The 12704-nt window shown below is 35.0% G+C and overlaps 1 protein-coding gene across 9 annotated transcripts in view; it reads left to right on the plus strand.

Moving 5' to 3' along the window:
• FOXN3 (forkhead box N3) overlaps positions 1-12704 on the plus strand; it is a 493255-nt gene that overhangs the window by 187191 nt on the left and 293360 nt on the right. For 5 of the 9 annotated variants that reach the window (XM_031952377.1, XM_023501551.2, XM_023501557.2 and 2 more), the window contains one exon: positions 3086-3126. The exons of 3 other annotated variants lie outside the window; for them this stretch is intronic. The gene's annotated coding sequence lies outside the window, so the exon portion shown is untranslated. Of the gene's footprint in view, positions 1-3085; positions 3127-8689; positions 8838-12704 lie in introns of those variants that run through there. One more of the 9 variants, XM_003756177.4, reaches the window with a different exon arrangement.

Below are 12704 nucleotides of genomic sequence, written 5' to 3' on the forward strand. Positions count from 1 at the left end.
GCCTTCCTATCTCTAAGCACAATTCTCTAGCCACTGTACTCCTAGGCTGCCCCAAAAGGAATCCAGAGAATAGGAAAGTACAAAAAAAAAAAAAAAAAAAAAAAAAAAAAGTCTTACTGTAGTTTTAAGCTACTAAAACTCAAAAGTGTGCTTTAATAGCTTAAAACTGGGATAAGACCTTTGTGGCGCTCTGTGTTGATCTGAGGTTAGGTAACTTGGTTTCTAGTACTAATCCTGTACCTAATTATGTAGCTTTGGATAAATTCCTTAATCTCTTTGGGCCTCCATTTTCTTGAGTGTCAAATGAAATCTGAATTAGATGATTTTTAAGTTTCCTTCCAAGGCTTAAATTCAGTTATTCTGTGTGTAGCTTCAGGAGGGTGTGGGAAATGTGTTAGACCTTAAAAAATATCTATAGTTTGTATAAATAGAAATTGGGCACTGTTACATTAAGAATAAAAGGACACTAGACTCATAGGATTATAGATTTTGAGCAGGAGTGGACTCCCATTGAGTTCATATAGTCCAATCTCCTAATTCAACACATGAGACTGAGCCCCAATTACGTGATTTGCCCAGGGTCACACATGTAGTAAGGATTCTTCTCCGCTCTACAACATAACTTTGTTAAGAAGCAATGGGAAATGCAGTTGGCCCTTCCAAAATGAAGACTAACAACAGATAATGAATGAGAACTAAGATCTATGTTGGGAGTTTGAGAAATTATTGTATGTGTGAGTTCTTGTTTGAATTCAATCCTAAATAAGGAGGGGAAAAAAGGTATCTTAGAAAGAAAAGCTGTCCATGATGAATATGGAAATGTGTTTAGAAATACTGCACATGTTTAACCTATATTTGATTGCTTGCTGTCTAGGGGAGGCGGGGGAGAGGGAAAAAATTTGGAACCCAGGCTTTTGCAAAGGTGAATGTTTAAAACTATCTTTGTTTGTATTTGGGAAAAATAAAATACTATTAAAAAATAAAAAAAAGAAAGAAAACCTATTAGTTGATTGGGCAGCATCTTGGATGTCTACCAAAGTATTAACTGTGGCAATACCAAGACTGCCATAGGAGACTTTCTATGTCAGTTGCTAGACTTTTTTACTCAGACTCATCTTCTCTTATTAGATACTTGATTTTGCAGATATTGGGGGGTTAGTTGGTTAGTGTTACAAGGAACTCCCCCTGGTAGGTGTTAAATATTGAACAATAGTTAGTCCTCCCTGTTTAGATTAAATCTTGAACTAAAGCTGACTTTCTCTTAAGTCATTTATTCAATACTCATTTATTAAGTGTCTGTTATGTTTCAGATTCTGTTCTGATTCCTGGGAATCCAAAAAATAATAAGTGAATAGTCCCTGTTCTGAAGCAATTTATAAAGGGAGTTTGGCATTTATAAAGCAGAGATGGAATGTTATGTATTGGAATTGGCAAATAATTCATCTGAATTTAAAGGTGGAGAGAGTGAAAGGGAATGATCTTGGTGGGGGGGAATTTATAGCAAAACTCCTGAGACAAAGCCTTAGAAATTTTCTGGACTTGTTATTTCTCTGAAGTAAGTGAGAAGGACTTTTCAACTCCAAAACTTGGATGAAAGGTCACTAGATGGCCATAGAGAACTGGGTCTGGATTAAGGAGAACTTAAGTTCAAATCAGGTCCCAAATACTTACTTTCTGTGTGACCCTGAACAAGTTACCCTCTGCCTCAGTTTCCTTAATTGTAGTAACAGTTGTGAGTTTTTTTAATCAAATGAAATAGTATCTATAAATTGTTTCATACAGTGATGGGCACATAAGTGTTTGATAAATGCTTATTCTCTTCCTTTCCCCACCTAAAATTTATCTTCATTTTTCATCTATTGTGGATCTGAAAAGACTTGTTTTTCTAAGGGCACCAGGTCAAGGTAATATTCTATACTAATGTTGTGGCCATTTGAAGAGGAACATGGTTTAATTTTTTCTTGGTGGGATCTAGCCTTAACATAGACCAAAGATAGACTTTTATAATAGTTGTGGAATAAGGTCTTTGTTGGTAGCTGAGAGTTTCTCAACAAATAAACCACAGACATAACTTTCTTTTTCACCCACTTCCTTTGCAATTTACAGTGTGAGTTAGGGTGCCAACAAAAGTACCATTATTGATCTAGAGAATTTTTTTTCCTAAGACAATTGATTATATTTCATATTCTTTGACCATTTATTTGTTGGAAAATGATTGCTGTTAATATATATTTGTAAAAATTCCAAAGAAATTTGCAAATATTCTCCCCCCCCCAATTGTTGGCTTCTTTTGTTTATGTGAAGGTTTTTCAATTTTATGTAATGAAAATTAATGATTTTTTCCCTTCTTATCAATATTATTTTCTACAGTTTAGCTTGAGTAGTCAGGAGTTTTCTCATTGATACTACTGAGACATATCTTCTTTTCTGCTCCTCTTATTCAATTATAAAATGATCTTTTATATCTAGATCCTGTATCCATTTGAAGCTTTTTGTGATATATGGTATAAGATGCTAGTCTTTACCTAATTTCTGATAGGCTGTTTTCCAATTTTCCTTGAAGTTTTTGTTAAATAGTAAATCCTTACTCCAGTAGTATAAATCTTTGTTTTTATTGAATACCCTGCCAATATGTGTGATTGCTTTTTAGCTTTTCAGTACATAATTTGTTCTGTTGATCAACTGTTATTTTTTTTAAAAACAAGTAGCAAATAATTTGGATGATTATTTTTGGCTCATTTCCTTTCCACTTTTTTTTATTATTTACCTTAGGGTTCTTGATCTTTTTTTTTTTGCTCCATATGAACTTTGTCATTTTTTTTTCTAATTCTTTAAAATAATACTCAGGAAGTTTGGTTGATGAGGCAGTATATTAAATTAACTTAAGTAGTATTGATGTTTTATAATATTGGAAGGACACAACTATGAACAATCCATCTATCTCCAATTATTTATCTTTATTCCTATAAGTAAAGAGTTTATTTACTTGTATAAGTTTTGTTCATGTCTTAGTATATGAATTCCCATATTTTTATATTTGCTAGTTATTTTGTAGATAATTTCTTTTTCTATCTCTCCCTACTAGGTTTTGTTGGTGATATACAAAGAGGCTGATGTGTTTTATTGGTATGTTTTATATCTTGCTACTTTACTGAAATTATTGATTGAAGTTTTTATTTGAAACTTTAGGATTCTTTAAAGAGGGGTGGAAAATTTAAAAAGAAATATAAACGTGTTATGTGCACATTGACTATACAAATCACATATTAATATTATCAATGTTCTATTATATTTTTACTTATTTTGTTAAATATTTCACAATATTTTAGACTTAGTTAAAGGCTGGCAAAAGCTTATCTGTAGGTAGCCTAGTTCTAGGTGTTACAACGTCTATGTAGAGTGCTACATTTGGAGTAAGGAAGATCTGAGTTTGAGTCTGCCATAGGTCACTTAATATATTTTTGTCTCAGTTTTCTGAGGCAAAATACGAACACTGAAGCACTATTAAATACTATATTTTAGAAAATTGTTAGTGTAAAGAGACCTAAATTTGAATCTAAGAGCAAGGAGCAAAGCTGGCATTATAGTTCATTATAACACTAAGTAATTAGTTGTCAATAAACATTTATTAAAGGCTTATGCCGAATTAGGTACAATACAAAGCTCTGGGCATACAAAAAAAGGCAAACTCCTTGCCATCAAAGGAGTTCCCAATATAATGAACTTTGAGCAAGCCAATTTAATTTAACAAAAATTTCTCTGGGGAATAAGAGGCTTGATATGACACAGACCCTCTTCTTAAAGAACATATATTCTAGTTAGAAAAGAGAATTAGATCTGGGAAAAGTGCTATGAGAAGTTAGAGGAGTAAGAGATCCTTCTCATCATGAATTTGGGAGAGAAGGGATCAAGAATAGTTTTTTTTAAATTTATTTTTATTTTATTTTTTTATTTTTAAAGCTTTTTATTTTCAAAATATATGCACGGATAATTTGACAACATTGACCCTTCCACAGCCTTATGTTTCAGATTTTCCCCTCCTTCCTCCCACCCCCTCCCCTAGATGGCAAGAAATCCAATATATGTTATACATGTTAAACTATATGTTAAATCCAATATGTGTAAACATGTTTATACAATTCTCTTGCTGCACAAGAAAAATCAGATCAAAAAGGAAAATAAATGAGTAAGAAAACAAAATGTAAGTGTACAACAACAAAAAGAGTGAGAATGTTATGTTGTGATCCACATTCAATCCCCACAGTTCTCTCTCTGGGTGTAGATAGTTCTCTTCATCACAAGATCATTGGAAACTGGCATCAGTTGTCTCATTGTTGGAAAGAATCACATTCATCAGAATTGATAATATTAATGTTGCTGTGTCCAATGATCTCCCAGTTCTGCTCATTTCACTTAGCATCAGTTCATGTAAGTCTCTCCAGACCTCCTTGAAATCATCCTGATCATTTCTTATAGTACAATAATTTTCCATAACATTCAGATATCATGACTTATTCAACCATTCTCCAACTGATGGGCATCCACTCACTTTACATTTTCTTGCCACTACAAAAAGGGCAGCCACAAACATTTTTGCACATATGGGTCCCTTTCCTTCAAGGATAGTTTTTTGAAGAATCAGAGACTTGAGTTAGAATTTGAGAAAGGGGAGAGGAGGTATTATAATAGGTGAATTTGGAGAGGGAGTCTATTACAGGAATGAATTCTAAACTATTGCACTGACTTGGAAGGCATTTTTACCTTGTTTCTTTCAAAACACTCTTCAAGATAGGATATCTTCTATGTGAAACCTTTCTTGATTGTCTCTAGTAGCTAGTTAGCCTCCCACCTATTTGCCTTTCTTGGATAATTCTCACAGGGAAAGCTCTTGAAAGGTAGTCAGAAAAAGTAATATAAGGCTATGTTTAAGGTCGCTCCTAAGAATTTTAGAATTGATTGTATGACATGGGAAACACTGGCATAGGACTGCCCAGCATGGTGTGCCCTCATCAGAAAAAGATGCTATATCTATATGCAAAGTAGAATTGAATTAACCCAGAAGAAATGTGAGGTATGCAAAGTTAGAGAATCCACCCCAGATGTTCATTGGGATTATTTGTGCCCCACCTGTGGCAGAGCACTCCAATATCATATTGATCTGATTAGCCACATTTGGACACACTAACTTGACTCTTAACATGGTGATGTCATTTTGGTCCTCTTCAAGAACAAAAAACAATAACTAACTAAGTTCTGTCTCTGATTATGTTGTCATCCCCAGTAGAATGTAAGTTCCTTGAGGGATCTATTAAATGTATGGATCTATGATTGGATGCAAATTACCACCCAATCTTAACTGCTTATCCTCACCTTCCAACTTATCCATCTAGAGTCCATATCCTCCCCTGTTTTCCATAGGGAATTCACCCAGTGTTCCTGGAGATTTAAGGTAACATAGGTAGTATTGAACTCTATTCAAAACTGGTCTCAATGTCACCCCTGGAAAGTAGTTTAACCTATGCCTCAGTTTCTTTATCAAGAAAGTGGGAATAACTTAAAAAAAAAAACCTTAAAGTTGCCATGAAGATGAAATGAGATTTTTATGAGGAGCTTTGTAAACTTTGAAATGTTATATAAATGTTGTTGTTGTTGTTATTACTGCTACTATTATTATTATAGTAATTTTTATTACTGTTGCTTTCTTTTGACATTGAGCAAGTATATCAGAGTTCTGGCTAGTCACCTTGTTCTAACAAATCCAATGAGGTAATATTTGGTTATATGTTGCAGTCAGCTCACATCTATATGTCTATCCATTGTCCTATTTTACAATAATAATTTTTTAGTACTTTGGAAGTAGTACTATTCCATACCCTGCTGCCGTATAGCAATGCCAGTAGTTAGTATTTTTTTAAAAAATAGGCCTTTGATTTCATAGGAAGTTTGAGGTCATTAGAGGAGCTTTGCAATTTCCTGAAGACAATTCAGTCTTTTCTTCACCTTCTTTTCTACTCTGGACCCAACTCATTTTTTTGTACTGTCTATCCCAGATCTACAAGGGTATATAAAAACATTAAATTATGTAGGGCATTTGCCATGTGGAATTTAAAACTGTGTGTGTCTATGTGTGTGTATGTGTGGAAAGCTGTAAAACACATCCATACCTCAATATTCATAATGGAAAATTGAGTATTAGTATATAAATAAATATTTGAGGTCTAAAGGAAAAGATCATTTTCATCTGGTGAGAGATATTGGTGGGAAAGCCTTCCAAAAGGATATAGCTTAAATTTCATAGGAATTAAAGCTGAGGTAAAACTTTTAAAATTGCCTAATTCAACTCTGTTATGTTACAATTGGAGAAACAGTTGATATTAAATAAGTTGTTCAAGGTTACAGTAATAAAAATCAAATCTAGAATTTAACCCAGCCCCTTCAAGTCCACCTCTACCATTCTTTTTACTGTACCATGATCTTTTTTTCCTTGATAACTCATCATGGATATGTTGCCCAGAATTTATTTGAATCTTTCTTCAACTTATTTTTATTTACAATCTCATTTCCCATTGTTCCAGGAAGGAGATTTATAAGATCATTTTCTTTCTTCTTATTTTTATATTATTATTGTTTTTTTCATCACTTTTGCACAGAATGAATGTTTAATGTATACTTGTTTATTGGCCTTTTATAAAGTGAGTCTTCAGCTTTGTCTACAGAATAATAGAATGTCACAAATAGAAGGGACCTCAACTCATAGAATGTTACAAGATAAAACATCATATTAGATCTCAAGAGACTCAGAACATAGAATGTTAGACCTGGTAGGGGCATCAGAACATAAAATATAAATCATCAGAACCAGAAAGGATATTGAAACATGACATCTAAACATTTGAACTGGAAGAGGCCTTACAGTTCATTTATTTCTGTTGCACCATTTTATAGAGGAAGAAATCAGAATTCAAAGAGGGAAAATGAATTGACCAAGATACATTTAAGTTAGATCTTTTAAAATATGGACACACTTTCAAAGAGACAAAGATAGAGGACAGAAGAAGCATGATGGAATATCTTTTCTTTGTAACTCAACAGCATTTTGTTCCAACTGAAAATGAATTCTAGGGAAATACAGCACATACAGGCCCTGGCAAAGAGGACTGGGATTCATTTTAGAGATATAACAAATATACATCAACCCTGAAGTTTTTTCCTCCACTGTCACAAGCTCTTAAAAACACTCTGCCATTTGACTCAAATAGAAGCATCCCCCTGGTGTACTACTAAGATAATTGCTTCACTGCCACTTATGTGTGTGTATGTTTGCACTTTGAATGTTTATGGATTTAACTAATGGCTATGGATTTCCACATTTGCATAAGGAGTTAATCTAGTGAATAGAAAAGCAACTCTTAGCCTTTTCTGAAAATATGCTGCAGAGGTACAAACTAGACACACTGAGTAATAGTATGAGCAACAGGTCATTTTCAGTCATCTTGACTATACAACAGAGCCCTGGATTGAGAGTTTGGCTACGGACTAATTGCATGATCTAAGCATCTATTAAGGGCCCACTATATGTAAGTGGAAAGATGAAAAGCATAGCCCCTACCTTCGAAGAACTTACAAACTACTGGGAAAGATTTAGCTCGTATATTAGTAATGTTAACTTTATTCAAACTCAAGTTTATGCAAAATGCCCCCAAACTCTTAGGGCATTTTTAAGCATTTTTAATGGCATAAAACTGCAGTAAGATTTTTGGGATACCCTACAACTTTTAATCACTTAAAACCATTCTAAAACTTTGGGACACACAGTATAAATTTACAACGTGCATTACAAACATTACTTCATAGGTGTGGTACAAGGTAGAAGGTAATAGGAGGAAGCCATGTTGCTTAATGTAAACGAGTGCGAGACTAGGTTTAAATAATGCTTCTGACAGTAATTCTTGTGACCATGAACAAGTTGTTTTAACCTCTGTGAACCTCATTTTCTTCTTCTGTAAAGTGATATTACTAATATCTGTAGCATTGTTCTTAATGGGGTTATTATTAATGGGGGGCTTAAATGAAATAATGTATGTGGGACCTCAAAGCGCTATATAAATATCTTCTTCATCTTCCTTCTCCTCCCTTTCCTCCAAAGGAAAGAAATAGGTCAAGGTGGAAGGTCCCGGGAAAATCTGAGGTCAAATCATTTACCTGTTTGATCTTTATATTCCTCATCTGTAATTTGAGAAGGTTAGACAGTGAGATGACATCTAATGGCCATTCTGATTTGAGCTCTGGCATTCTAGAAACAGAATTGTGTAAGTCTCAAAATTTGAAATCTTAAATCTTTTTTGGTTTTGCTTCTAATGAATCAGATGCCATCAGTCTTCCCTGTGGCAAATCTGACGTCACTTTGGGTCCTCCTTGGGAAAATCAGGAGCTGGGTGTGGAGCTGGGCCAGCAGGAAGCTCTGTGGTTTCCCACCAATGAACTGTGAGGTGAACTCACTCGTTAGACAGGTTATTGGGGCAGGACATGTGACAGTCTTTTCAAAGACTATTTTGCCAACACCCCTTAGCTATGAAAGTACAGGAATCTGGTCGGGTGGAGAAATCCTGAGAAGTTGAGACTTGTATGTGAGGTTGTTTTAGGCTTTTCCATTACTTTGGGCCTTTATTTAAAAAAAAAAAAAAAAAAAAAAAAAAAAAAAGTTACTTTCCAACTGGTCAAAAGGGCCCTGAAATGCTGCACAGAAGAGAGAAAGGAAAAAGTGACTTCCTACTAGACTGAGGAACTTGGAAGAAAAAAATAGTCATAGTACATGAAGGCAAACCAGATTGCTGTCGGTAGGTGGCAAAGTACTTTACTATAAATATTGCAAGAGGCTTCTTTCCTGTGGGTTTTTTTTTTAATTCACTTTGCATTTCAAGATGACTGAAATGACTGAAGAAGCTTCCACTTCATGCGCTACAAATTTGAAAACAGAGTGGAAGGGGTGTCCTTATTTGGAAAAAATGAATCAGATTTAAAGTAAAAGTCTCAATCTTGGCTTGATTCCCTTGTTTGGTATTATTGCATGCATGTTATATAAGTTCTTGGAGACCATTCAGTTTGCATTGTACAGTGTAGAGAGTGCTGGATTTGACATCAGAGAATTTACCTTCAGATCCCAATTCTGCCACTTAAGACCTGTGTGACTTAGAGGCAGGTCTTAGTTTCCTTATTAGAAAAAAAAATGGGGGATTGAGTTAAATCAGTGGTGTCAAACTCAAAAGAAATGGGACCCACTAAATGCTACCTAAGGATCCTTCCAGTACCCATATTGACTTAATTTTAAAATGTAATATTTACATTTATTTTGTTACATATTTCTAAATTACATTTTAATCTGGTTTGGGCCCACACTTGGACATGTTGTTAACTCTATGTGGGCCAATACATATTTGACATCTCTGAACTATATGACTAGTTGTGAATTTGTGATAATGCTATCATACTTATAATGGTCTTGAGAGGTATCCCCAATAGTCAAATTTGTTTTCATTTTCTTACTTTTGCTTTTGTCCATTACTCTATGATTGTATTATGTGATTTTTCTTGAGACTGTTCTTTGAAATGTATTTTGGAGAATAATATGGTTCAATGTAATATGAATTGCATATGAATTGTGGCTCCGCTATTTAATACATTTTCTATCTCGTACATCTCACACATTTCACAAAAATTCTCGAGACCTCAGCTTTGTCACTTGTAAAATAAGAAAGCCGGTTGAGATGATTTCTAATACCCTTTCTAGCTTCAAATTACGAATCTGTAGATTTAGATATGGAAGAGTCCCCAGAGGCCAGTCCATCTAGACCAACCTCTGAATTTTACAGATAAAGAACTGACAAGTTAAGTGACTTGCTGAGGTCACACAGCTAGTGTGGATATAGCATGACATGCTAAGAAAAAATAACCAGCAGTAGCTTATTCAGTGAATAAGAATAAGCATGTTAAAAGCACATGTGACCTGACCGTGTGTTGGGAGGGGGATATGTCTGACTTTTTCTGGCCTGGAAGTAGGTAGAAAGTTAAATCTTAGGTTTTTAAAAACATGGACTTTTTATGCAAATAGTTTTTCTGCTTTTAGTAACAACATCAGTAGCAAATATTATGGTTTATAGAAACAGAAGAGTTTAAAGTCTCTAATATCAAACAGGAAATGGAAAGTTATTTCCAGCCATGTGGCAGGATTTCTCCCCCCCCCCCCAACTGTTTATCACTGCCCCCCAAGTCAGAATTTTTTCTTAGATTTGCTTTGCAAATTATAAGTTTTCCTGGCAGTCTCAACCACAACATGACCCACATAGGCAGGTTGGAAAGAGGTATTTTGCAGCAAATAGTTAATTGCTGGAGCTCCGTCTAAAGCTTCATAAATGCTCTGTTTTAAACCCCCCCCCCCTTTGTGTCAATGTTGCCAGTCACCCACCAAATGCACATGAATATTCTTTCTGAAGACCTAGGATTCATTTTAAGGTCAGCCTTCAATTTTCAAAGAATATAATTTGCCTCTATATATAGAGCTTCATGATTGCTTCTAATAACTAATGGGGAGGGAAGGGGGGGGGGGGCGCTCAACTGAGAAATAAATGCCTAACAGCTGTGTCTGTTTAAACTTGATTAAAGGCGGTTTAAAAAAAAGTAAACAAGTACAGAGGAGACAATGACAATAGAGAAAGACAAGTATCTCTTATTGTGAAAAGTTTTACAGACAGAACTTGCTCTACTTAGGAGGCCTGAGATGTCTGTGTTTAAAGTTTACTTTACTGTTTGTCTTGAGTGGGATCAGTGTTGTAGTGAATAATTTATAGCCAGCATGAATGAGCTCATTAGTCACCTTTTCAGACTTTAACTGAGTTTCGTGGTTGTCATTACACCAGCCTTCTGTTCAGCCCCTGAACAAAATGACAGTTTGGCAGTTGGCTGCCTGTCCTAGGGCAGGCTGCCTCTTTTCAGGTCTGCTTTGCCTTTTGTGTACTATTGAAACCTTCCTCTCATGACCCTGGGCTGGTCCACTAAGTCTCAGACTTCAGATGGCTTAGCTACTCCAAGTTCAGACGACATGTTTTTGAAGGAAATCTTTTTTAAAATGTTCCTTACTTACTAGGCAAGATGAAGTGGAATGAGGTGAACATTAGCTGTTCTTCCCTAGAATATAAGTTTCTTTTGACGATGTTTGATATTATACCCTGAGGTCACTTGAAAACACAGAAACTAGGTAGCAACTCTACCTCATAGAGTACCCAAATTTTTTTGTCAGGTAAGGGCATTACGGTCCTAAATGTGCTTGGATGAAATTATGTTAAAACTTTGAAAACTGGTATGAGTTTGCATTAACACTCTGCAGCAAATTAATTAGTTTGGATCATTGCAATTCAGAACAAGATTGGAAAGATGGGAGCAGACCAAGGCCCTGTTTGTCCCTAAGATTTGGAAATTCTTTTCTTTTTTAAAAAAAATTTCTCAAAAGTAATCTATTTTTCCAAATACATATAAAGGTAATTTTCAAAGAAAATTTTCAATTTTTCAATTTCATTTTTGTTAAGACTTCATATTCCCAATTTTCTCCTTCCTTCCTCTCCCCTCCCTAAGACAGCAAAAAATACAAAATAAATTAAATATGTGTTATCTTCCTCAATATATTTTGAAAATTATTTTCATCCCTCCATTTCATCTTTGGATCCTGCTCCCCCAAGTTACAAGAAAAAGTTAGTAATCACATTAAATTCCTATAGCACTTTGGATTTGGAGGCTAATAGTGTAAGAGAATGACAAGCCCAGTATCTACTATTGGGCATATTGGAGGCAGTTGGCAGTTGTGTGGAGGGAAATGCCAGTATGGTTAATGCCTTATACCTTTTGAACCTGGTCATGGAGGCCTCTAGATGGATGTGATAAAACACTAGCCTAGAAAAACAACAACAAAAACACTAAATTTCTCTCAATAAGTCCAAGGTCATGTGATATGCCCACAATTGGCCCGAGTCCAGACCCTTCTGGCAGAGGAACGATAATGTTGACATCGTGGATGGAGCTGTTCTCCAATATTGACCCAGCCTGCCCCCAGACATCTTGTCCTGAAGCCAAGAGAGAGGAGGTTTTAGTCTCATAGATGTTCCAGTATGCAAAAGCACTCTTACTGGCTTCTGTCATTGACATGGGTAGCAGGCCTTTCTGAATTCCATATTGTCAAATAGCTGGCCTAAAAATGTCTGTGGCAGATAAAAGATAAGTCAATGCTCTACAATGAACAAAACTGATATATCAAAAAGCATTGGGGATGGGGTAGGAGGACCTAGGTCTAGTACTTTGAAAATAAGAACATTCATGTTTCTTTAGATACAAAAATGAGGTAGTATTTAACTATTCCTACTGGAAGAATTATTAAATTATTAAAACTATCAGTGACCAACTTTATCCTGTATATCACTTTTTTTTTAGTACATAATTATTTACATATTGTCTTCCTTATTAGACCTCAAGCTCCTTCAGACTGTTTTTGTTGTTAAACACTCTTTGCATCCCCAGAATTTAGCATGGTGTTTGGCATACAGTGTTTCATAAAAGTTTATTGACTGACTGACAGAGAATTTGCAGTTTTATTAGCTATCTCCTCTAGAATTATATTAGTTAACATTTCTGTACTGCTTAAGAATCACCAAGCTTTATTC

Source organism: Sarcophilus harrisii, chromosome 2 (genome assembly GCF_902635505.1).
Source record: "Sarcophilus harrisii chromosome 2, mSarHar1.11, whole genome shotgun sequence".
Classification (NCBI taxonomy): domain Eukaryota; kingdom Metazoa; phylum Chordata; class Mammalia; order Dasyuromorphia; family Dasyuridae; genus Sarcophilus; species Sarcophilus harrisii.